The sequence below is a fragment of the Nuphar pumila genome, chromosome 12, assembly GCF_984573655.1.
Source record: "Nuphar pumila chromosome 12, dmNupPumi1.hap1.1, whole genome shotgun sequence".
Taxonomy (NCBI): Eukaryota; Viridiplantae; Streptophyta; class Magnoliopsida; order Nymphaeales; family Nymphaeaceae; genus Nuphar; species Nuphar pumila.
The window spans coordinates 80,987,360-81,012,362 of NC_143260.1; positions in this window are offsets into that span (position 1 = coordinate 80,987,360).

Below are 25,003 nucleotides of genomic sequence, written 5' to 3' on the forward strand. Positions count from 1 at the left end.
AACATCATCATTCTCATCATCATCTTTATCATCCTAACATGATCAGACATGAAACCAACACAACTTTTGAAATTAAACAATATGCCTTATGTTTTTAGACCCTTCAGTCCCATAATTTAAAGTGTGAGATACTTTTTTGGCATTATGCCTAATCTTAGGGTAGGCATATCATGACCTGCATAAAATCATACCTACATATACGCTCATGTTATGTATGCTAATCATAAAGAAGGAAAATTACATGAAACATATGCCTACTACGCAAAGGTCGGTATTCGGTCTATTAGACCGGCCTCAATTTACGAAATACTTAACTCTGTCCGACTGTTATAGAGTTAAAAAAAAATTTACATTCAATGAACAAAGCTAAAATTTTCACAGATTGAAGGAAATTTCATTAAATTTTCATAGCCACAAACCATTCATAAAAATTCCTCCTTATGATGGAGTTATGAACATATTTTACTATAGACATGTTATATTATGTTCCAACTATCACAAAACTATGCCGAGAGCCCAAAATTTCACAGAAGATAGTTAGTTTTCCAACACAATAAACCGCTCGTCAAAACTTCTTACTTACTATAGACATGTCAATTTTTTTTCTTATTTCTAAGTTTCCTAATCCCTTCACGGGTCCGGCACTTGCTGGACCCTTCTAGGGTCTTCCAAAAATGGTGTCACCTCTCTGGGGTCTCATTTTGATTTTTGAAAAGTATTGACTTTTTCTAACCTTTATTTTGTTTTTTGGTAACTTTTTAATTTAACCTCTATTTAAAGTTTATTTATGGTTTTAACATTTTAAACTTTAAATTAGGATGCCACATAGGATGGGATGACACACCTATGAATTCCTACCATTTTATAATTCTCAATTAATTTTTGAAATCCATTCCACTAAATTACAACTTAATTTCATGTAAATTCATTTTAAATTCAAACAAGATTTTTCCTAAATGAACTTATAATTCATATAAAATGCAAATACGTGAAATACAACTTGAATATAGCCTAATTAAGTTTTAGTAATTACAATTCCAAAATCTTAAATGTTTTAAATTACTTGTTTTAATTAATTTTCCCTAAGATAAATTCAAATTTTAAAAGAAACAATTTAAGAAAATGTACTTCAGATTTTCTAGAAACCCTAGGCGTGTAGGGGTTATTTTCATACCTAATTATTTTTTTTCTAAAACCAACAACCCTCTAATGCATTTCTTATCTATAATATGTAATTTTATAATATAAGAAGTAAATCATTCAATTTTCCTACTTTAAATTTAAAAATCAGAATTCACTTTAAATTTTACTCAAATTAAAACTATGTATTTTAAAATTCAATTTAACTTGGAATTGAAATTCAGTTTCATCCCTTGATTAAATTTTGATTCTTTTCAACATATAAATTAACTCTCAAGTTATATAATTCCTAAATTTTACTTAATGTAGAATATAAAATTGTATTTTTAATTATTTATTAATTGCCAAGAATTCATAGGTACTATATTCAAATTTAATTTAAATTTCAAATTAAATTCATCAAATATTCAAATTATTGTATAATTAAAACATAAATTGACATAAAATTAAATCTTAATTTAGGTTCGAATCAAACTCAAATCCAATTATAATATTTGAGACATATTTATTAAATTCTAAATTAAATCCAAATTTGATCTGAATTCAGATTAGATCTGATTAAAACTCAAAACCTGATTTAAAGTAAATTTCTAAGTGAAATTCATTCTGAATCCAATTTAAACCTCAAATTATGATTTAAATCTCATCTTAAATTTCAAATAATATTTTAAGACTCACTTCTAATTCACGTAAAATGCTAAAAATTCATGGGTTTTACACTATGTCTTTGTCTTTCAAAAAACAAAATTTGTTTTTACAAACTTGTCAACCATCTTCTGTGCGATTTCAAATAACAAAGCACTTATTTTGTATTTGTCTGATCTCACTCAATAAAGACTTTTCACTCATAATTATTGAGTTCAAGGGAAAACCCTCGTGTGAAGAAAGGTATTAGCTTAGTCTTCAACCCAACCTCGTTTGAGAAGACATCTTTGCCTATATAGATAGACATCATAGAGAGACCCTCTTGTTGAACTATGTACATGCCATTACCTATCATCTTGCACTGTCAACTGTCAATGTCTTTGTCTTTTATATGACTTTTTAAAAATACTTTGCCAGAGCCAATCTTTCACTCTTTTCAAAACTAGTATATTTATTTCTTTGTTATCGATTGAGCTTATATATACTCAACAACAAAGAGTGGCATCAACACTCCACTTTTTTATCGAGATACTTCATATATTATGGAACTCATGTTGTTGATTGACTTTAAAATAAGGTTAACTTTAGTCATATTTTTAGCCTTTAAAATGACTTCTTTAGGGTTCTTGACCAAAAGAAGAATTAAAGAAGAGGATTTCAACTTTTCAACGAACTAAAAATTAGGATGATCTAAATCTGGGGTCAAAAGTTATGGCTAAAAGAAGTCAGATGCTAACAACACATACATTGTCATCAATATTTTATTGTATGTCATCAATATTTTCGTGTTTTGTTTTGTCAACAGTAGTTAGCCTTCCCAAGAGCTTGTTGTTAGGACTTCCCTAACGAAACATGTATTTGTCATCAAGAGTTAGCCAACCCCATGAATTGAAGTCAACTCTTCATGCTAACGATATTCCATGTTTGTTGTTAGCACTTTCTGCCAATTCCAAAAAGTGTGCCATCTAGAGAAACTACCCAAGATCTTATCTCTACCCCTTCTCAAACCGAGATTAGAATATTCCCAAAATCCCAAAGCACTTAACAAATCTCATTCCTAAATCTAAGCTAGAGTACCTTGGAAAAATCACACTGAACCTATTAAAAATCAACCAAGAGGAGCCTTCCATGTCAATTTCGGATGGATCCAAACATTCAAATCCTGAATATTCAGAAAACATGTTTGAATCTACCAGAAAAACTATAAATAGGTGCCACCCCCTCCCTCTATTCCAATATCTAGAGTTCAAGTCCTAGTTGCACCCTATCAAAATTCTTGTAGAACTAGACCTAGCCCACAAAGCCTAGCCATCCTAGCTTAGGACCCAAATCCCCTATCTCACATTTTTCTCGAAGCCTGTATTTAGTGAGAGTTCTACCCATGTTCCACTGCACTCGTCAACAACATAGAAAGTGCTACCTAAGCTCAATGTGAGATTCATTGTATTTTATTATTTATTTTATTTTTATAATTTTAGAATTTCCTAACCTTAGTATATTATGTTTTGTTTCTTCCTTGCCCGATCCTTGGTAGCTTACGCCATCAAGCTCATTTTTTTTGGATCCACGTATGAAGTATGTGCACTTATAAGTTGAAGACTCACAAGTAAAAATTTTGAGCTCTTGGTGTGGTTGATCTCTGTTGCAGAATGAAACCCACAACTCTCAAATTCAAATTCGATTTTTAGGCCCTTTTCCCAATTTTTTTCTTGTGAAAACCCTTCTTTTTATTTTCAAATTTTTTGGATCCACACATCATCATGTAACAAAGTTGAATTACTTAGAAACTTATTAATAAATATCCCATTAATTGAAAAACCTCTAGCAATATGCATGCATTGTGATTGTCAGCCAATAATAATAAAGATAGAGAGTATGGTTTATAATGAAAAATTAAGACATATTAGTCTTAGACATAACTTTATAAAAAAATTACGTGAGTAATGAATAATTAACGTGAGTTATGTAAAATCTAGCCAAAAATTGGTTGATCCATTTATAAAATAACTTATAAAGAGTATAATATATCAAACTTATAGAGGGATGATGTTAAAACTTATAATATCATAAATCATTAATAACAAAAACCTTACCTAGAGTTCTTGGAGATCCCAAAGCCTAGGTTTAAAGAGACCAACAAGTTATTGGGTGATTGAAAAATTAATAGCACTTAATAGAAAAAAAATTAAAGAAAATTCCCTAGAGAATTGTTGAGAATTTTTAGTTTCATTTATGAAAGTAAGTGTAACTTGTGACTAGAAAGATTAGCGGAATGATATTTAATCTCTTAATAAGTTCATATATAGGACTAGAAGGTTGAAGAACTTTAGTTGCATGGTTTTTTTGATAGACTTGCTTGTGGATGTGGATGTGGGGTCTTTTCTTATGAGACTTAGATAATCCCTAGAGCATTTACTACATGGCGATAAGCACAAGTTTGTAATGTATTGAGTCTAACATATGCCTACATGAGCATTTGAAATAGTATGTGTGTGTCCAGTTTATCATTTAAAGGTCATGAGTTGAAGATCTATTTTCACTCTGCTGCCTTGATGAACTTTGTTGTATTTACACTAAATAAAGGTTCAAACCCACAAGGTACCTTCAATTATGAATATTATTTATCAATGAGCTTTGAATTTCATATTTCAATTATTTAGAAACTAAAGAGAATGTAATTTCAAAATAATATTTAAAATCTTTGTAGGTTGTTTTGAATTATTTTTGAGGTTGTTTGTAAATATCTAAAGTTTTTGTAGCTTCATCTTATGTTTTGTCTTTTAGTGTGATACTCTTGTTGGCTGTTTTGTCCTCTTTATAAGCCTCATTTCATATATATGATTTAAAAAACTTAGCTAAAATGGCTTTTGAAACTTACATTAAATTATTTAATAAGCTAAAAAGTTTAGTCCCATTGATGAATGAGGAGAATTTAAGTAGTTTTATATAGGTTAGATTTGACTTAGAACTCAATTGCATTTGCATTTTCCTATGACCATTGAGACCATTCAAATCGGTTACTATCCGAATGGTGGTGACTATTGACGGGTTTGTTCCTATTTTATTATTAAAGGTCATCTGAATATACAAAACACATGAGAATTTCATCACTTGTTTTCTAACTCTCATTTCTTAACATTTTTTAATTATATTACTTGCATTGAGTTGCTAAAAAGTCTTTCATCTGCTGTAGAGATATTATTTGTGTATCCTAATTTTTCGTCAAATTTAAGTCTCATCAAGTGTTTCCTTGGCATACTCATTTACATTTCAAAAAACCGTGAAAGCCAAGTAAAAGTGCAATGGTGGTGGCTAGCTCGTTGTATCCCTAAGGTCTTGCACCATTATGAAGGGCAAAAACTACCTTAAAAAAAGTGACTAATGTAATGTGCTTTTGTGTCATTCTTATTCTTGAAAATTGAATCTCCACAATTCCACCATTCTCCTGCCTAATTTTACAACAAACTCTGCTTCCATACACATGGAGATTAACAATCATGAGTGAAAGCTTTAAGTGATAATCATAACAGAATTAAGGAACATAGTTGATTTTTTTTTTAAAAGTAAACTTTATTCATAAGAGGTGATAAGAGCACCCGGGACATATCATACAAAGCAAAGGGTGAATAAAAAAAAGAAAGTAGAAAACATAGAGAAAGTGAAACAAAAGACCATTAAGATCACAATCATGAGCGATCCATCCAGCTTGGATCTGAGTTAGGTCATTTGAGAGTTGCACACGAACAGATATCCTCCCCCCACCCCTTCTTTTTTTTTTGATGAGGAACCCTAATTTAATGGGCCTGCCCCCTAGGAAGTAAATCCTAAGGTGGGGACACCAACACCCAAGCCCTCAAGGGAAGTGTAGAAATGGAACCTAGCTGATAAATTGAAGTTAAAGCTTTGGACTCTTTCCGGTCATAGTTGAACACAAGAGGAAGCTGGGGCAGCCCATAATAAAGTGAGATAGAAAATCACATAACAGTATGATTTTGTCATAACCTCTAACCTTATGGCAGTCTAGGTTCAAATCCCATGGCATCCCCTTGTGCAAGCCAAATGTGGCTGCTCCCTGGAGTCAAGGGGTAAGCTCACGGAGTTTTATGCTGCCAGGACAGTGATCGTAAGTAAGGCAGGCAGAGACAACGCTTCCTGGACCGCTTTCTTAATGTAAATATACAAAAAAAAAAACTCTAGCCTAATTTCCCTTTTTTTTTTAATGAAAGAAGATTTTCATTAAAGAGATAATTATGTGCCTTTAACTGCAAACCAGGTAAGAACCTTCTCCTTTTCCTTTGTTCCAATTTGTTTCTTTTGCCTCATTGACGCACTCTCTGTAACCTCGATTTGCATATAGCAATTCGAGTTATAGATAAGCAATATCAAAGGAATCATTGCATTCCCATATTTTGTTCTTCTGTTTCTGCGATTCATCTTCTCTTTTTTTTTTTGCTATCTTTTGTTTCTTCTTTCTGTAAATTCATTCGGATATCATTATTTGCATTCGTTGCATTCATTTGGCAATATGTACCAATCCCTTGGTCGGATTCTGGTTCTCCTTCTTCTTTTTTTAGCAATCCATCTTGTTAAATTTCTTCAGTTTACATGAATATACATATTTGTTTATGTTTCTTTTTTCTTTTTTTGATTCACTACTCATTTACATGTTATCTAAACTTATGACCTGCTCTAGGATTTGTATTTTCACTATAGCCTCTGTAATCATTTAATGTGATTCTGTTTCAACAATATCATGTTTACTTGGCATTTACATTCTTTTGATAACTCGTCTTCTAACTGAAAGTAAGCTAAATGAAGCATCACCTCTTCAAAATCCTGGAGCTGAGAGGATTGTTGTAAAGGAAGGTATGATAGAACATAGGGGATGCATACAAAAAAAACTTATCAGATAAAAATAGCAACCATTTGCAACAAATTCCATTGCAGCAAAATGGCTTCTGCTAATTGAATTCAACAAATTGTATTTTCACTGCATGAACAAATGAGATTTGGTTAGGTCGATAGTGCCAACCAGTTTCGTTCCAAACAGTTCATACAAATGCTCTGCTTTTGTTCCATAGATCCATAGAGCATCTGCCCCTTTATGACATGTTTTCACAATGTAAGTAATTATAAGACATCATGCAATTTTCAAATGCGCATTGCATGTAGTCCATGCCGCTTAGTGCATAATTGTCCTATACCAACTGTCACTTTTGAAAGAGGCTCAAAATTTGTCTTAGCCTTGCGTGCCATGAAGCGTATTGCGGCTACATATACACGACACAACAAAACCTCACCACCGAAAGAACAAGACCTTGTGGCCCTCAGTCTGAAGACCAATTGATGATTGAACACTATAGCGAAGAGCACCACTCAGACTCATTCGTCAGTGCCTAGGCATTCACTCGCCTAACTCCGAGTCACCATACTCAGTTGGAACCACCTAAGGTGATTCCCGGGGGAATTACCCCTAACCCACATGCACCCTCGTGCATCCAACTGCTATGTGTGGGACACTCTTGCAAGCCGATAGGTCCTTAACCAAATCTCCAAAGGCAACATCCTCTGATCCGCTAGCACTGTTTAACCAAACAATGCTTCACGTCTGTGCTGCCACACATCGATGCACTAATGACGATACCGATGCCTATCACATATCGTGCTACCACCACACGTCACCGATCAAGCGAATGCATACCGCGTGTTCCTACACTCAATGCATTTTTCACTCAGTAGAGATCAACATTGTGCATGTCCTATTCTGAAAGATCAACCCGGGACATTCTCTTTCACCCAAAATTATTATTGTGCTTGACAATGCTGGTGTAGATAAGAACACAGTTTTCACTGATATGTCAGTTTCTCTTTGTACTTATCTTTGGTTTACTTTTTTCTTCAGCTTACTCAACTTGTTCTGGTTTGCATCCACCATCATTGTTACCTTTAACACGCCACGTCTCATACCTTTAACATATCACCGATCACTTTGATAGTGGTCTTCTGGTTTATCAACATCGAGCATTCTCTACTCATGAGACCCCAGTGCAGTCTCATACACCAGCAGGTCATCCTCACCAGTACGACAAACTTGATGTCTTCAAGATCATGGACAGGGTGCCTTCCAACCCCAGCAAAGGCATTTCTAAGTCTTTTGTGGTCCTCGCAGAGAAAGACGACCACCAATGTGTGCCGTAGAGATATCAACTCTCTTAAGTACCAACTTGCAATATTTTAATGGTCCAAACTAGTCTTCAAGTGGGGGATGTCTTCTTGCGTATCACCCAAAAGTGGTCCTTCAAAGTGTCTTCCTGAGAACTCATCCTCACAAGGACACTTTGCCCCAATGTTGTAACTCCCCTCCCGGAACCAACATGCTATAACTCTCTCTCAGAGTCAGCAAAACATTCTCCCAAGAACCAATGAGCCACAAACAATAACTTTTTATGCATACATAATCCATTGAGGATCTGCCAACTCAAGGGATCAAACCAATAAACATTTTGGGTTAAAGGAAACACAATGGGCTGAGAAACATCTGAGCAAGATCCTTCGCCACAAGGTCTACTACTTGGGTGAAGAGAAGAAGTATTTTGTGTAGTGGAAGGAGGCAGCGGAACCGACGTGGGAGCCAACATTTCGGATAAAGAGCTGCTATCCAGATAAAGTCAGGGCTTACCATGAAACAGATGGTGCCGAGGGCGACACATGATTTGAAGGGGGGAGCATGTTCCCTTGTGACCTACTTTGTACAGTTGCGTCTAAAGTCTGTTTTGCTTTGGTTGAGTCATGATGTAAGTGTTGAGTCACTTGTAACTTTTTTCGAGCCACCTTGTACCTTGGTTCAGGTTGATCAATACCCTGAAGAGTTAGTCTGTAGATCTGAACTATAAGATGCCCTCGGGCAAAATAGTGAATGAATGTAAATGCGTTGAGCTTTCTTTGTTCACCCTCGTTGTGATTACCTTCAAGTGATTGCAATTTCTCTCTCTTGCACTCTCTATACTCAAAGTTTTCACAGTGGCAAGCGAGTGACCGAATAGGCTTGCAACGGTAAGGAAGGACCGTCACAGCGCATTGGCCTGTTGAAGAAATAGGCTTGTGATGGGGATGGTCTAGAAGATAAATGGTTTGAAAGGTACACATTTTTCTATAAAAAGTTATCTAAAAATATGTGAACTAGGCATTTCTCACTCTTTCTTTGCAAATCTGACCCTACAAATGTGTTTGGCATGATCCATGTTCTAGGAATCGACTGTTGACTGTGTATTTTTGACAAAAATATGATTTTTGGATGCTTGAATATTTATGATAATTCTGAATCATTGATTTTCAAGTCTTAAAAGATCCTGCTTAAAGATCCAAGAGCTGGTCCTTATAAAACCAAGCATGTATGTATTAAAATTTAAGAAAAATAACCCATAAAAATCTAGGTTCATACTACAGTTCACATATTTCTAGTTAACATATTCTAATGGATATATATAATAATGAAGGTCAATGGACCAACAACTAATATGATTAATGGTGTTCCTTCTCTAATGATCTAGTTTTCCATTGATCGTACTTTACATATTGGATTTTTATCATTCATTTAGTGAGCAACATGTTTTGGATTATAAATTTTCAATGTTTAGATACATTCTTGAAAGTACTAAAAATCAACGACCCCACAATACATTGTATTGTAAAGTTTTAAATGCATTGTGAGACATCGGTTTTTTACGTTTCAAAAAACATGTCTATATGTTGTTAAGTCTTCATGTAAAGCATATTTCTTACTAAATAAATTATAAAGAACAAATATATGAGGTTAGATTGATGCGATGATCAAGCATTGGAGAAGGAGAGTCATCCAATCGTCATTGATTGTAGATTTTGGACCTTCCTTTGCTATATATATAGAAAAACGTGGTAGTTGTGCAACCCTTAGGTGCACAGCTACCTATGGGATCACGCTGGCCATCTATCGCAGGGCGTGATGGACGGCTAGCACAAAAACACAAAAAGAATTTGTAGAAAATGAGTTTTTCTGCATTGAAAAGGAATTAGCGCACTTTTTGAGTGCAGCTAAAGCCTATAAAGAATGTGCCCATCCTTTTATAAAAAGAACTTTAGTGAATCTCGAAAAGTGCGTTAAAGCCATTTTCGGCATTTTTGATGTGTTTCAGCATTTTTTCATGGAAAAAATGCTGAGCATGCCAGTGATGGACACTCAGCAACATCCCGTAGGTAGCTGCTCACCTAGGGGTTGTGCGCACAACCCTTAGGTGCACAGCTGCAGTGCAATGATGCTGGTCATTCATCATGTGCATGATGGACGACCAGCAATAAAAAATGGTGCAAAAACTTGCAACTGCAGTGCAATGATGCTGGTCATTCATCATGTGCATGATGGACGACCAGCAACAAAAACTGGTGCAAAAACTTGCAAAAAATGTTGTTTTTTTAAGTTTTTTATTTAGTGCCACTATTACTGCCCAGGGGACGCACACATCTTTTTTAAAAAGCTGATTAGCGGCGGTTTCGAGCACCGCTAAAGGTCCTGGCGGAACTGGGACTTTTAGTAGCGCTTCAAAACCACGCTAAAGGCCTGTTTGCATGGTTTTGATGGGATTTCAGCATTTGTTGCGAGAAAAATGCCGTGTCCATCACACGATGCACGCTCAGGAAAGTCTTGTTTGTAGCTGTTACTCCTATGGATTGCATAGCTAACCCTACCCTATATAACGAAGGTAAGGAACTAATGAGTAGAAATCTTTTTTTTCAAAAATTTTCTATTGTTGGTAGATCAAATGTCTACATGGTTCGTTTAGTAGGAAACTTGTTTTGAATCCTGTGATTATGACGAAGTAATTAGGTTTTTAAAGGGGGTCCAAAAATAAAAGGCTCACAATATGCAAAAATTTTACAACTCAAAAGATCATATTTTTACATCAGAAAAACATGGTGCAAGGTTTGATCCTTAGCAAACAAACCATGTTGAACACATCTATGATGCTAGATTAAGTCGATATAACTTGCACCTATGATTTCTTGCTCATTAGTTTCTTATCTTCATTAGTAGCAATTATTTCTCCCCCCCCCCCCCCCCCCCGCCACACACACACACACACATATATCTATAAGATTTGGGTTTGAATCCATGTAGTCACACCAGGAAAGACTGGGGAACGTTGATCCGATACCTAATATATATAGATCTGATATCCGTTGTTTGCCTTATGTTAAAGGATGAGCATGGAACACTTTCAAAATAGATTTTGAACTATTTTGAAGATTATTATAGATATGTACTTTATAGGCTGTCATTTCTTTTATTGTTGAAAATAACTATATATATTTGTAGAATATGACTAAGGAAGAAGCAGTTGGGATTAGGCAGGCCTTTCCAATTATAAGTGGATGACTTTTTTGTTGTGAACGCTTTTGAGCTTTGTTGCTGTTACATGAATCCTTGAAATTGCAAACGTCTTTAGATAAACAACAAACAAAAGATGAACGTTTCAACAATGACTTTGACCTATGCGTGCATTTCAATATATTCGCCCGCTGGCGCACGGGTGTGTCCGTAGCTTTCAGAGATGGGCCACGTAAGGCAGCGTGGTGTGGGGCCCCACCTGGTGTTTTCCTCACTCTCATCATCCATAAAAAAAAAACATTCACTTGGTTATCCTAATTGGCAAACTAGGAGAATCAGCTCATGATTCATAAACTTGCCTCATAACCCGAGTGAAGAGATCAGCTTGACTCAGCAACTAAACTCGGTCAAGTCAGCCTAATCTTATTTTGTATTTGTTTATTATTTGTCTTTAAGAAATTAAATCGAAATTGACTAATTTCAGTTATCATACGTTTGGTATGGCCGATCTGATACCAAGTTCCAAGAATGCCAACCATGTTTGTTATTATCGTGTTTTTAATATTTATTTGCCTTCTTGAAAAAAAAAAATGAATTGACCTAAAGTTTTTTGTTTGTTTTTTTGACATTCAAGCAATTGAGAATTCTTCAACTTAGTGTAAGTATGACCAAATGAGAAACGGGAATAACCTTTTGAGCCTTACCAAGTGTTTCAGAGTTTTTAATGAATAATGCATGGATTACGGGTGATCAAATTGTTAAAGGAAATTTTTTTTTTTTTTGAAAGAGAGATAAATATATATTGAATATAGTGGTATAGGATTATATCAACTGAGCATTGAGTGGGGAGGTGAATTGTTAAAGGAGAGTAGAACTTGGCTATATATATAGAAGCGACGACAAGGTTGTACATTCATCCAAGCATCACATGATCTTGGTTGATCGCATGAACAAGCAACAAATGCAAATCAATAACCTCCAGAATTTATAAGTCTCTTAATTCAAAGTAGGTTGTATTATAAGTATATATACTTAATGAATGACCCCTCCACCCTAACACATTAACCAACTCTTCAATTTGTATTATAAGTCTCTTAATTCATAGCCTAATCCTAACACATTAATTAACCACCTCTTCTTGGGAGAATCCATGATCCCTCCACCCTCTCTTTAATTTCTTTTATGAATGAGAGTTTGGGAATGAATGTGAATAATTATCACCATCCAAAATCTGAGGAAGCCACCATCACATCCTCATCACTAAATCTGCACTTCGAGAACTTCTTATTCGTTGTAAATTCAAATGGGCTGACCTGAATGTTCCATTCTTGCAGGGCCTGCAGTCCTTTTTGTTTTTATACTGAGTGACATCTCGTCACTCCATGCCCTAATACTTCCTATCTGAAATGAAATGAAGCAATATTTTTCCTTCAAACAAAAAAAAAACAAAAATAACTATCACCATCCAAAATCTGAGGCCGAGTTTTTTCTAGTTTTTGTGCAGAGGCACATGTGTGCGCGCATACACACATGCACAAGGATATAATACGTGAGTAAATATAGGTGTCGTAAATTGACATGAATGTGCAAATTGGTAACTTGATTATAAAGGCTATTGTTTTATATTTTATTTTCCGTTTCACTTTTGTTTTCCAGAACTTATGAAATTCAGGAAGTTCCTAGTTAATTTCATAATACAAGATACTTTCGTAATAATACTATATAGCAGTGAAGTGTTATTATAAAAAAAATAATAAATACTTCACTGCTATATTCACTTGATATTCAAGTTTAGATCATAAGTCATCTCATTACAACATCCTATATTAATCCATTCTCCAATTTGGCTAGGAAGAGTTCTCAAAAGTTTTACTAGATGGTTATTTGAATCTTTACAAAGTTGAAGAGCCTAGTTTATGCATTCCTTAATGCAGCCAACATTCAATTTTCTTGTTTCCCTGTGTTTGATGATAATTTGAGATAATCTTATTTTGACGTTAGAAATAATCATGTATGAATATTCTCCATGAAGGAATGCATTCTGATGTTGATCTTTTGAAGTGGCAACTTTTAGATTTTTGCGATATTTCTTCATACTATTAAATCTCAAATGATGTAGTAAGAGCTGGTTGGGGCAAACTATATATATTATACCTTGCAGCTCTTATAAAGATTGAATAACTGCTCAGTTATCTTATATCCACAGCTACATGATCAACTATTAAAGGCTTTTAGATGAAATGTATATTAAATTACTTTGCATACCAAACAAAAACTTCACATAAAAATTTTCTTTTCTTTTACCAAACACACGAACTGAATCTCTAAAGACAGAAGTACGCTATAATTTCTCGTGGACTTATAGTTTCAATTAATGTTAAACTATCTGAAAGCTTGTAATAAGAATTTAGGTGACTAAAATAATAATTGCCTTCGATCGATGGCAGTTGACATACTTCCAAGTTTGGTATTTCTCTAGTCATGACTAACATATGGGAAATGGCAAAAGAGTAAATTCATACCAGAATTCACAAGTTATGTTTTCACCGTCCCATCCTACATGATTTCCAAGAACTTTTCTCTTCACCTACAAACTGTTGCACGTACGGTTCACTGATGGGAGTATTAGGCACATTCTATCATATGCTCCCAAAGTATCAAGGACAACAAATCCCACCAAATTGTGCATGTGGAATTAACTTGAGCTTAATTAAAAGGCAACCATCTGCCAACAGGTACAATTGAATGGATTTTAACAAATGTATTGAAATATCTTAACCTTTGTAATATCTCAATGATGGAGCTGTGAGTAGTGCTAGTGCATAAAAAGGGACTCATTGCAAATTAAGAGATATAGGATCTGCTTAGAAACATATTCACCTTAAATAACAGTAAGGGATCCCCTAGGGAGAATTGACAAAGTACCTATTAATGAAATTTTGTAATTATCACACAAATAAAACTTTATTTTTTCATATAATTGGGAATAGCGTAGCTTCTCCTCAATAAATATGTTGCACTTTTCCTTGTTGGTTTATTTCTATTTTAGTATTAATTTTTAATTTAGTTTTGTAGTTTTATAACTTGTTCCTATTTTTTTACTTTTTAAGTTGAAACCCTTAATTCTTTGTCATTAAAGTCTCATATTTAACTTTATCACTCTGTCAAGACCATCATCAAAATAAAGGGGTTAATCTTCACTAAATGTTTTCCATCTTAAAGGTTTGGACATGCCAGCTTGGTGAATGTAGTCGAGAAACCCATGAATCGTCCCTAATGTTCATGTTCTTATGTTTTAAATCATTGGAGGTCTTCCAGAAGAATGGCCACTTGAAATATAAAATAAGGTGGTGAATATTAGAAGACATAGTCGTCGCTTGTTCAAAAAAAGTGAATTACAAAAAAACCCAACTTATCAATTATTCAAAAAATGTGTAACCATATGGTTATTACATTCAACCACTTGAGTTTTCACAAAGATCAAACTAATCCTAAAATCAATTAATCAACCATGGTTTTGTCAAATGACTAAAATGACGTTAACATTTTATTCCTTAACAAAAGAATTCAGGATGGGTTCTCAAAAGGTTAATAGTTTCACTACAAGAAAAACATTAATTAGTGACGAACATTTACGACAGAAATAATCCATCACAATTTTGTGATGGATTAGCGAGAGAAAATTAGTCGTCCCTAAAATTAGAATTAGTTGTAGAATTTGCGATGAAAAAATATGTCTCAAAATCCATTGCTAATTAGCGATGATTTAGCGACGGAATGTAATCCGGCTCAAACTCCATCACAACTTTGCGACAAAAAAATTTTGTCGCTACTTCATTCTAATTGGCGACGGATTTTGAGACCGAATTTTTTCATCTTTAAGTCATCGTTAATTTCTCCCATAAGACCCTAATGTGAGTCCATTTCTTTCTCTTTCTGTTTCATCCCTCGCACGTCACTCATCGCCCATCACCTCCTCCTTCTTCCCTCACTCCTTATCTCTCATCGTCGAGTGCCATCGCCGCCCGCCGCCCGTTGCCTGTCACCTCCTCCTTCTTCCCTCACTCCTTCTCTGTCGTCATTGTGTGTCATCGCCTCCCGCCACCTGTTGCCTTGTGTCATCGCCGCCCGCCGCCCGTCACCTCCTCCCTCTTCCCTCACTCCTCTCTCATCGTCATGTGCCATCGGCTCCCGTCGCCCAACCACTGTCGTGTGCCAACCTCCTCTTCTTCCTCCCCCTCCCCAAGTCCTCTCCTCACCTCCTTCCTTCCCCATCTGCAGGCCGCCGGAGCGGCGCCATCGCTGACCTCCTCTTCTTCCTCCCCCCTCCCTGAGTCCTGCCCAAGCCGTCGCAGGCCGACCATCGCCGCCACCATCGCCGACCTCCCATCCCATCTCTTCTTCCCTTATTTTCTTTTGTCTACCCTGCACCATTGCTGTCGTCGGGATGCACTTCATCTCCCTGATAAGTGCCGACCCAAAGGCCTTCCACTATCGCGACTCTCATTGTCCGGTATCAGATTCCTCATTGGCCCGTCTTTGTGTGTTTTTTCTTCTTTTTTTTCTTTTCTACCCTTGTTCGTGCGGGAATAGCGGTGAGCGATCGTGTACCAGTTGAGCTCCATCCATCTCGCTAGGCCTCTGACCTGTATCTGCCAATCGTGAAGGTCAATTTGGGTGACGAAAAGCTGGTCGTTGTGTGTGTGTGCAGTTGTAGCATTCTCTCCTTGTGAGAGGGACAAGTAGATTGTTTGGTATTGTATTGTATTGTTTTATATATTTATACTTTGCAGGTATATAGCTAAGCTAATTGTGCGATGCTTAGTGCTAAGCATCGCATGCGGCTAAAAACACAATGCAAAAAGAAATAAGAAAAAAAATACAAAGACAAAAACAATGCAAATTCGGTAAATATCCGTAATGAGTAAGTGATGCAAGTGCATCACATTATTTACTTTCTTGGATGCAACACTTTACTGCTCACACACTCACTTAGTTGTTGATATCTAGGACTGTTTTGCTAGAGTTTGGAGATCATGTTAAGCATAATTTGAATGTATGAGAATAAAAATACTCTTATTTTTGTAGTTCGGATTTCATGCTATTCATGGTAGTAGTTAGTAGGATATTGAAGTGTATTTGTTGCAGGTACATGTTCGACATTGTTATGATATAAATGATTGAATATATTGCAATGTTTGACATGACTATCCATGCTTGCATGAAGTTATTTTTTTATTTGATTATGCATTCTATGTAAAATTGTATCATGAAAATATTCTTAAATTGAATGTATCATGTTTGTGAATGTGATTTCATCTTTCCAAATATCTTTATGATATATATATATATATATATATATATATATATATATATATATATATATATATATATCTAACAATGCATGATAAATTTGATGTTTTTTTATTGACGCATTATGATTCTCTTTTAACTGATGAAGATAATATTCGTAACATTATAGGATAAAATGGCTGCAAACCGTGAATGGATGTACCATAGGATAGTTGATAATGAGGTATCACTTGAATATATGAATGGTGTTGACAATTTTATTAAATTTGCAACAGCAAGTGTTAGTATAGTGGATCCCATCGGTCGGATCAGGTGCCCCTGCACGATGTGTAAGAACAATCAATTTGTAGAACCTCATGGCGTTAGACATCACCTATACAGAAAGGGTTTTGTTAGTGGTTATCAGAATTAGATGCTTCATGGTGAAGAATTTTGAAACAATTTTGACACATCGGTGGATATGGTGCACAATAATCCATAAATGGATTTGATATTTAATGTCGCAGGACCAGAACTGGGTTCTGCTATGGGTCCTAGTGATGTACCAACTGAGGTAGAGGAAGAAGCAACAAACAATACAACTAGTAGATTTTATGACTTACTTAGAGATGCTGATGAGCCACTGTGGAATGGTTGCGAGAGTCACACTATTTTGTCTGCAATTCTTCAACTACTGAATTTGAAATCAGAGTATAATTTGAGTCAATCATGTTTTGATCGTCTGTGCTCTATTGTGAAGAATGTGTTGCTAAAAAATGAGAAATTGCCACAAAAAGTTTTACCGTGCGAAGGTTATGGTCAATGCTCTAGGTATGGGGTATCAAAAGATAGATGCTTGTCCAAATCACTGCATGTTATATTTTAAAGATCAAGAAAATAACAGATCATCTCCATCATATGGGCATCCTCGGTTTAAGCCAAAGACAAGAAGGAATGCTAGCACGAGGTTAAAAGAAGTGCCATACAAGTCACTCCATTACTTCTCGCTCACCCCAAGATTGCAACGATTGTATATGTCTTTGAGGATAGCTAAACACACGAGATGACATGTAAATAAAGTTTGACATGATGAAGACATGATCATGCATCCTGTTGACGCGGAAGCTTGAAAGCACTTTGATCATACTCATCAGACCTTCGCAGTGGAAGTGAGAAATATTAGGCTAGATTAATCCATTTAGGGGTAGATTAACCCCATACTCGTGTTGGCCACTATTTGTCACCCCATACAACCTTACTCCAAGCTTGTGTATGAAGCGTCAAAATCTTTTCTTGTCTCTATTGATCTTTGGTTTGACCTCTTCGGGCCAAAATCTTGATGTATATTTAAGGTCATTGATTGATGAGCTGAAAATACTGTGGGATGACGATGTTCTCACGTACGATGAAAAAAAAAATAAATAAAACTTCAATATGAAGGTTGTTGTTCTATGGACAATTAGTGACTTCTCTGCGTATGGTATGTCATCTGGTTGGAGCACACATAGGATGTTGGCATGTCCGTACTGCATGGAGGATACAAAATCTTTTAGATTGACGCATGGAAGGAAATAGTATTGGTTTAATTATCACCGTCGATTTCTACCTAGCAACCATTCGTTCCAACGACAAAGAAATATGTTCTGAGCATGCACAACTGAAATAGAAGATCCACCTATATGGTTGTCTAGCATAGAGATTTTAAGACGATTGTGATACTTTTTATATGGATTGACAGATGCCCGTAGTCTGACGCCCTTCCTTGGATTTAGAAAGGATTACAATTGGACAAAAAAATCTATATTTTAAGAACTACCATATTGGTTGACCTTATTGATACAACATAATTTGGATGTGATGCATATAGAGAAAAATGTGTTTGATAATGTTTTCAATACGGTAATGAATGTCAAAGGAAAAATGAAGGATAATCCAAAGTCTCATATGGATTTAAAAGTAATATGTAAAAGACCAGAATTGGAACTCCAAGAGTACAATGGCAAAGTACTGAAACCAAAAGCAAGGTATGTGCTTGGACCAGATCAAGTAAAGCAGGTATATCAGTAGTTGAGATAGTTCAGATTTTTAGATGGATACGTCTCTAACATTGCCCATGCTATGAAGATAGACGAGAGACAATTATATACGTTAAACAACCATGATTGTCATGTTATTATGCAATGGTTGATTCCCCTAGTATTCTATGATATGTTAGATAAACCTATATGGTATTATCTGAGTTGAGTAGATTTTTTAGAACATTGTGTGCATCGAAAGTTGTAGTAACTGAGGTAAAGAATCTTAAGAATTTTGTCGTCACTACTATTTGTCAGTTAGAGAAGATATTTTTGCCACCATTTTTTGATGTTATGGAACATGTGATCATACATTTGCCGTATGAACTTAGGGTTGGTGTTCCTGTGTAATATCGGTGGATGTACCCATTTGAAAGGTATATTTTTATTTATATTTTTCTCTCTAATGCTATTGAGAATTTATTGTATTACGAGATGTATATTGTTGACAGATGCATGTTTGAGCTCAAAAAAATGGTTCAGAATAAAGCAAGAGTGGAGGGTGCAATTTGTGAGGCATACACTTTAGAAGAGATTTCAAATTTCTCATCTATGTACTTTGAACCTCACATTCTAACACGTTACACTTGCCCACCTTGTAATGATGATAGAGAACAATTTACTGTGGCTGACAAACTATCGATATTTCAACCACTTGGGCATGCCTTTAACAGTTGTCGGTCAAGACTCTTGGAAGATCGAGAGTAAGATGCAACACATATCTATATCCTTTTTAATTACTCAATGATTGACCCCTACATTAAGTAAGTATACTTAATATGTAATACTAAGTTCTATACATGCGTACATGATTCAGTAATATAAATATTTGTTAAGTGCAAACGATTTGATCTGGAGTTACGAAGAGAACTTCTGCATCTCATTAATTCAAAAGTATATAAAGAACGTGAAAATAAGTTTGAGGCATGGTTGAAAGACTTAGTAAGGATGGTGACATGCATTCTTTTCTTGTAAACAATAATATGTTACTTAATTGGTCGTGATTACAATCATTGTTTATGCTTGTAGGTCTGTCATGCTGATGTTAATGATCAAGGAATATGTGATTTACAAAATGGTTCGACCAAAGTTGTGGAATATTACAACGAGTACATCGTAAATGGTTATCGATTTCATACAAAAGAGTATGGTGTAAACAAGTCAATGATGGCGTATGTGTCAAGGGTAACAATTATGATGAAAATGAACTTGACTACTATAGTGTTATTGAAGAAATAATAGAGTTGACTTACTTAGGCATAAATAACAAGGTAACTTTATTCAAATGTCATTGGTTTGATCCCACAATAATAAGAGTCGACAAAGCCTTAGGCATTGTGGAGGTGAATCATAAATCAAGGTTTAGAACATATGAACCATTCATATTAGCATCGCAAGCTCAACAAGTTTATTATACTTCATATCCAAATACAAGAAAGTCAGATAGAAATGAATGGTGGGCAGTTTACAAGGTGAAGTCTAAACTATACCCCGGGTATGATCAGTTATAGGAAGATAAGATTGTTGAAGATGGTGATTACTATCAATCAGATGATATATATGACTTCTCTTATGGTCACGATGTCACACATGATTTGCATGTCATATCTCTATTGTCCGATGGCACACGTATGGAAGAATGTGATCCAAATGATATTCCAAGTGAATGGGCGGCCAATGAAGACGGCAACAAAGAGAGCGAAGAGGAGGAGGAAGAAGAAGAATATGAAAGTCAAACAAGTGACGATAAAGCATACTCGAGCTAGTGAAGTATATCTTGTAATACATACCATATAAGTTCCACATATGCTCTTATTTTTGTAGTTCAAAGTTCATGCTATTCATGGTTGTAGTTAGCGGGATATTGGAGTGTGTTTGTTGCAGGTACATGTTTGACATGACTATATCCATGCTTGCATGGAGTTATTTTTCATTTGATTATGTATCCATGTTCATGGAATTGCATATCATGTTACATTCCATGCATACTTAGCATATACATGCATAGTTATAAAACTGATTCATGTAAGACCTTTAAATCTTTACATTTCATGCATATGTCATGTTCATGCTAAGATTAAAAGTTATGTAACTGATCCAAATAATATTTTTATTTGATAGAATATGGTTCGTAGAGGTCACAGTGGTCGAGCACTCAGTAGTCGAGGACCAAGTGGAGGCCGTGAGACATTATTAGGTAGATGTCTTTGTGTTATATTTAAATATAGGAATTCATTATGCTTTTTCTTATATGTTGATATAAAAAATATTACTTGTTAATTATCTTTATATGATCCCAGCTTAGTGATAGCCAGTATCAACCTTCGTCTTCACATAATCCTTCAATAAGTATATCATTTAAATAAATGTATAGTTGATTAGTTTATATGTGCATTGTGTGAATTTCTAACTCATTGTTTTGTAGATGATGTTTCACCTACACATGACCCACCTACACCAGGTACTCATACACATCACGAGACAACGTCGGATGCAGGGTCTTCTCAGTCTGACACAATATGACTCATTCAAATAGTATATATCAATAGTCGACCGTAAGTATTACATTGTCACTAGTCCAATACTTATCTTATAAATATTGTATTTCAATAGTCGATTGTTAATATGCATCAATTTATGTGCAGCATGAGGTTCGAGCCACAAGAAGTAATGCGATAAATTAGGAAGTCACTACTTCAGCATCTACCAGGATTGGTCGCTTAATGGAAAAAGTACTTGAATGAGGTATTGGAAAGATTATGGTCCTCATTCATGGTATACAATTGTTTATCATAGCTAATGTGTTTCATATATAATTTTTTGCTATAGTCATGTGCACTAACTTTTTAAAATTATTTGTAGGTTTTGAATCGCTTCGCGACTGCAAAGGAAGAGCAGGACGCGAGGATAGTGTGACAGAAGGTGGCTGCCAATCGATTTGTTGATATGCTGCACAATATGAAGACTCCAACAACAAAAGCAGCTGGTAGGATAGATGATCCATTGTAGTGGAAGAGCCATGGCACTTCTGCTATGAAAATAGATTATTGAGATGCAATGTGCGACAAGTGCGTGAGCCATAAATTTTGAAACCGCTCAGCAAAGGCTGCACAAAGCCGAGAAAAGATGCCTGATGCTCATCTATGCACAAGTGGTTCTAGGACTTTTGGGAGCCACCAGAAGAAAACGGTAACTTATATATATATATATATATATATATATATATATATATATATATATAGTCAAATTTATAAGTATTTGAGTGTACTTTCTAATTAATTTTTTTATCATTTAACCTTATAAGAAGCCGAAAAAAGAGGCATTATGCCTTATAAGGATGTGTTTGTTGAAACACATAAACGTAAGAGCACGAGCGAGTTCGTATCAGATAAGGCGAGAGCGACAATGGTATACATTTATTGTATTAATAAACATTGTAATATACAAGTTACTATGATTTACATTATCATAAATATTATAATTCTTAATTATTAATTCTTACTGTAATCATTACTTTGTAGGAGTCATACGAGTAGCAGATGGTAGAGCGATATGGTGATGACTTTACTCAGCATCCGCCTTTTAAACCTGCAATATGCGTGACTGCAACCGGTGAACCCAAAAAGGGTCGTGTGTTCGGGTTTGGGAGTAACATTAACACCACACCAATCATTGCCTCATGCAGTTAGGGCTTTCAGAGTTCTCCCGCCAGCATCAACTCCCACCGTCTGATTGAGCCTGCTATTTCTTGGGATGGTGTCTGCCAGCTTCTTCAAGACACAATGTGTGGCTTTTTACATGAAGTCATTTCCAACCTTGTCCATAATGAGTTGTGAAACCTTTTTTGAGACAAAGAAACTTCGTATGCATTCAACATGAGCTCTGGTGCCCGTTGGGTATGAATGATTGAATCACTATGAATTTTTATTGCTAGCATTAAGACACATGTATGCATGATTGAATCACTATAAAATTTTTGACAACCTTATAACACATATATACACGATTGAATCACTATGAAATATTTTTGGACAATCTTAGAACACATATAAGCATGATTTCATCACTATAAAAGGTTTTTGACTGCCTTATAACACATATATGTATGATTGAATTACTATAAAAGTTTTTTGACAACCTTAGAACACATATAAGCATGATTTCATCACTATGAAAATTTTTTGACTGCCTTACAACACATATATGCATGATTGAATTACTATAAAAGTTTTATAACAACCTTAGAACACATATAAGAATGATTTCATCACTATGAAAGTTTTTTGACTGCCTTATAATACATATAAACATGATTGAATTACTATGAAAGTTTTTTTTACAACCTTAGAATACATATAAGCATAATTTCATCACTATAAAAGTTTTTTTACTGCCTTATAACACATATATGCATGATTGAATTACTATAAAAGTTTTTTGACAACCTTAGAACACATATAAGCATGATTTCATCACTATGAAAGTTTTTTGACTGCCTTACAACACATATATGCATGATTGAATTACTCTAAAAGTTTTATGACAACCTTAGAACATATATAAGAATGATTTCATCACTATAAAAGTTTTTTTACTGCCTTATAGCACATATATGCCTGATTAAATTACTATGAAAGTTTTTTTACAACCTTAGAATACATATAAGCATGATTTCATCACTATAAAAGTTTTTTGACTGCCTTAGAACACATATATGTATGATTGAATTACTATAAAAGCTTTTTGACAACCTTAGAACACATATAAGCATGATTTCATCACTATGAAAGTTTTTTTACTGTCTTACAACACATATATGCATGATTGAATTACTATAAAAGTTTTATGACAACCTTAGAACACATATAAGAATGATTTCATCACTATGAAAGTTTTTTGACTGCCTTATAACACATATATGCATGATTGAATTACTATAAAAGTTTTTTAACAATCTTAGAACACATAAGCATGATTTCATCACTATGAAAGTTTTTTGACTGCCTTATAACACATATATGCATGATTGAATTACTATAAAAGTTTTTTGACAACCTTAGAACACATATAAGAATGATTTCATCACTATGAAAGTTTTTTGACTGCCTTATAACACATATATGCATGATTGAATCACTATAAAAGTTTTTTGACTGCCTTAGAATACATATATGCATGATTGTGATACATAACACATTTATTTGACAGCCTTATAAACCATATATGCATGCTTGAATCACTATGACATTTTTTGACAACCTTAGAACACATATCTGCATGATTGAATCACTATGATTTTTTTTTGTCAGCCTTAAATAATGTTCTTCACTTTATTGCTAGTCTATGTGTCATTCAGCTATGCTACTTTGATTTTCTTAGATTATATGCACTGTATATAATTTATTTCATTATATTTTGTTTATCAATACTAACATTTCAGTTCTCTTGTAGGATGTTGGAGATGATCAACTTAGAGGATCTGATGCAGGCATGAATGAAGGGGCAAATCAAGACAATGAAGAGGATGATGCTTCAAATCTTGGCGATGATTAGATTCATGTGTTGATTTTGTTTCAAGTATTTGTTATTTCAAATGGAACACTTTGTATATGTTTACTTGTAACTAATTAGTACTTGACGAGGATTATAGTGGGTTGTTAAATTTGTTTCACCTATAGCTTGTGCTAAATTTGTTTCCCCTGCTTTGTATATGTCTTTTTTATGTGTATTTTATTTTTTATACACAGGTTATATAAATTGTATAACGAGATTTTTTTCTCGATATTTCTATTTCAAATAATTTTTTTTTAACTTTTGCAACAGATATTTTTCGTCGCTAATATCCGTCGCAAATGTAGCGATAGAGTAGGGACAGATATTCATTTGTCTCAAAAACTGAACCAGCCGATGTTTTGCGATGAAATGTAATTCGTCGCTATGCCATCGTTAATTGGGCAACAAAATTTAGTGATGAAAACATATCCATCATGAAATTTTAGCGATGGCTTAGTGACGAATATGTATCTATCGCAAAACCAAATCAGTCCTTATTTAGCGACGGATTATGACATTCGCTAATCCATCATTAATTAGTGATGGAAGTAGCGATAGATCAGTTTCGTCACTAATTAGCGACCAGGAAATTGCGACGAACGCTATCCATCGCTAAGCCATCGCCAAATGGATTAGCGACAGATTTATGATGGATTATCGATGGATAGCGTCCATCGTTAATTCACAGATTTCTTGTAGTGTTTGTGCCTTAGGTGTATATTTGAAATGTGTTAAGAAAGAGAAGGCAATTGAACGTACCAACAATTAGTTCATTTTTTCATAAAGAGGTGATAAGTTGGGCAATTTTTGTAATTTAACCCCAAAAACAACTCTTCCTTGGTTGGTTGGCTCATCAGATTTGGATTATTCCTAATAAATCATGATAAATTCAGATTTGAACAGTTCGAAGACATGAAATTATTCAGAGGACTTTGAT